This window comes from Cynoglossus semilaevis, chromosome 9 (genome assembly GCF_000523025.1).
Source record: "Cynoglossus semilaevis isolate Cse_v1.0 chromosome 9, Cse_v1.0, whole genome shotgun sequence".
Lineage (NCBI taxonomy): Eukaryota > Metazoa > Chordata > Actinopteri > Pleuronectiformes > Cynoglossidae > Cynoglossus > Cynoglossus semilaevis.
In genome coordinates, this window is record NC_024315.1 from 4119675 (window position 1) to 4122782 (window position 3108).

The window sequence follows — 3108 nt, forward strand, 5'->3', positions numbered from 1 at the left end:
GTTCTACATGCTTTTACCCACATTAGCATGAGCTCATCCCAGTGAAATAAAGATACCTGAACTTGAGAACAAAGTAAATGGTAATTTAATTTGCAGCAGGGCCTGTGAGCAAAACGTCAACAAATTATCTCTTGATCAAACAGTGGTGTTTGATGGACTAGGAGAACTAAAACAAGCACCTTATCGCCATGTGTCAAATCTGAGGTGACGCTAGCGTCCGCCCTGATGCTTTAGAGTGACGCCTCACTATCCGCCACAGGACATAATTCAAACTGTAGAAGAAGAACTGACCCAGTTTTTTTTTTTTTTTTGACAATCATCTCCATCTTTAAGACCCGACCGCTGAGAAACTATGATCATTTAGAAGCGTTGGTACACCGTGTGCTCCTCCTGCTACAGTCAAGATAATGTCTACTCTCGTCTGAATGAGACTGAATGTCGTGCAGCACGCTAGCAGTTTTTTTTTTATTTGTCTTCTTCCCAAAATCCCTACCATGCCCCCACCTTCTGTTCTTTGCACACGGTGAGATCTGTGGAGACTTAACTAAAAAAAAAAGTTCATCGAAGGGACAGGGTTAAAAAAAAAAAAGAACATGGGGGAGGAAATACCCAGTGAGGGGGAAAAAAAAAAAAGAAGATGAGGAGATGGTTTGCACTAAAGTGTCGTCGTTTCAGAGCTTTTATGTAAAATGGCCACCTTTAAATCTGATGGAATTTAAGAGACAGAGAGAAGAGGAGAGGAACGGTCTTTAGAGAAAAGGAGGGATGGAGGTGGGGGGAGGAGAGGGGGGGGGGGGGGGGGGGGGCAGGAGGGGTGAGCGTTTTGTGTGTGTGTGTGTTTGAGAGCGAGAGTGTGTGTGTGTGTGCCAACGCAAAGCGGGGTGTGTTAGAGGGAGAGAGAGTGTGTATGTGTGTGTGTTTGAGAGAGAGTGTGCAAATTAATGTATGTATGCAGTTTTTTTTTCTTCTTTCTTTTCCTCTTGATTCCCTCCATGTTTGTGTGTGTGTGTGTGCCAACGCAAAGCGGGGTGTGTTAGAGGGAGAGAGAGTGTGTATGTGTGTGTGTTTGAGAGAGAGTGTGCAAATTAATGTATGTATGCAGTTTTTTTTTCTTCTTTCTTTTCCTCTTGATTCCCTCCATCTCCATTTATGGCATGTTAATGTCTGCCTCCTCATTTTCAAGAGCCTTTGACAGTGTGTGTGTGTGTGCGTGTGTGTTGGTGTGTGTCTTATGTGCTGCATACGTGTTTGTCTGACTTTGTGCGGTGACTGCGCATGTCTGTCACAAAGTGTGGGTGGTTTTAGGGGCTCAGCTCTGCACGGTCTGTATATAAATATATAGATATGTCTGTGTGTGTGTGTGGGTAGGTAGATGGTATGTGCACAAAGGTTGAGATGAGCGGCTGTTTGTTTTCGTCTGCCTCGGAGAGCGGCGTACCTTTTCTGTCTCGCCCCTTCCTTACCCACACATCTGCAGAGTCACACATCCATACCCACACTCTGTGCATACGTGCCACATCAGAGCTGCAGATGCATTGTGGCCGCCACATCAGAGCTGCAGATGCATTGTGCCCGTGGTGCACACACACACATGGTTGGAGAAAGCCAGTTTTTTCTCTCTCTCTCTCTCTCTCTCTCTGAGTTTAGGTTTAATTGTGAAACAGAAATCACGGAGAGTCGAACGCTGAAGTCACTCTTTAACATTCAGGGTTTTGTTTCTCCACATCAGCAGCTAAATATCCTGCATTTCTGAATCAGACGACCACACACACACACACACACACACCTCCCTCCATCTCGTCTTTGTCGCCGCCTTACTTCTCCATTACTTCACCCTATTACTCTTCAATTTACTTTGTATACATTCTCTCTCTCCCCCCTCCTCTCTCTCCCCCCTCCTCTCTCTCTCTCTCTCTCTCTCTCTCTCATCTTATCTCCTATACACACAAACGGCGACGAAGAATCCGGCGCTGGTCTCTTTGTTGCTTCATTACGTAAACAGTCATTTAATTTAAGCTTTACTGCCTCTTCATTTCTGTCGAACACTCACGTTTTCTAATGGAGATCGCTGCAGACTCACACACTTATACCTGTGTGCATATTAATAGTTGTGTGTGTATATAAATGTGTGTCAGTCACTGTGTGTGTGTGTGTTTGCTCTCTCTCTCCTCCCTGTAGCTCAATGCTGTGTTTGTGTTGTTCTTTTTAATGATCAGACTATGGTTCAAGTGCGTTTGTCCCTAAAAGTCTCCGGCTGTTGTTGCTGCTGTTGTTGTTTTTTTTCTTCTTGTTGGTTGGTCGGTCACAGCGGCCATGTGACAGACGCGGTCAGACTGTTGAACCGAATGACCAGGTGGGGTTAAAGCAATCATTCTAATCATCCTAGACTCAAACAGTGACAGGGAGGGCTGTGAGTGTGTGTGTGAGTGTGTGTGAGAGAGCTGTACTAGAGGTGAAGAAGGAGGAGGAGATGTTTGTTAAGAATCTCTCAGGACAGATGAGGCATTGCGGCAGACTGTCGTCACATGAGCAAAGCCACAATCCAGACAAAGAGCCGAGAGTGAGAGGAAGAGGAGAGGAGAGACTAATGGTGAGGAGTGGGAGAAGGAGGAGGCGTTTGTGTGTCTCTCTCTGGCCTTGTGCCATGGAGATGAATACCTGTGTGTTTGTCTCCTTGTACAGTCTGGCAGAGGTGTGGGCTCCGAGGCGGAATCACAGGATTTTATTCTTATTGTTTCGTTTTTTTTTTTATATTTAACCTTTAAAAGACGAGGGGAAAAAAACTAAGATTTCCTACAATTTTTTTTTAGGCTCCCTAAAATCGACAAATTACGACCACGTTTAGACTCTGAATGCTGCTGGTTGGTTGGGAACCACAGCCTTGGATTCAGTGATGGAGGTGTCGACGAGTGTTATGAGAGACCTTCTTTATTTGTAATTAAACATGCACTATATATGTATATATATATATATGTATATATGTATATCTATGTATATGTGTGTATATATATACATATATATACATATGTATATGTATATATATATATGTATGTATATATATATATGTATATGTATATATGTATGTATATATATATATATATATATATA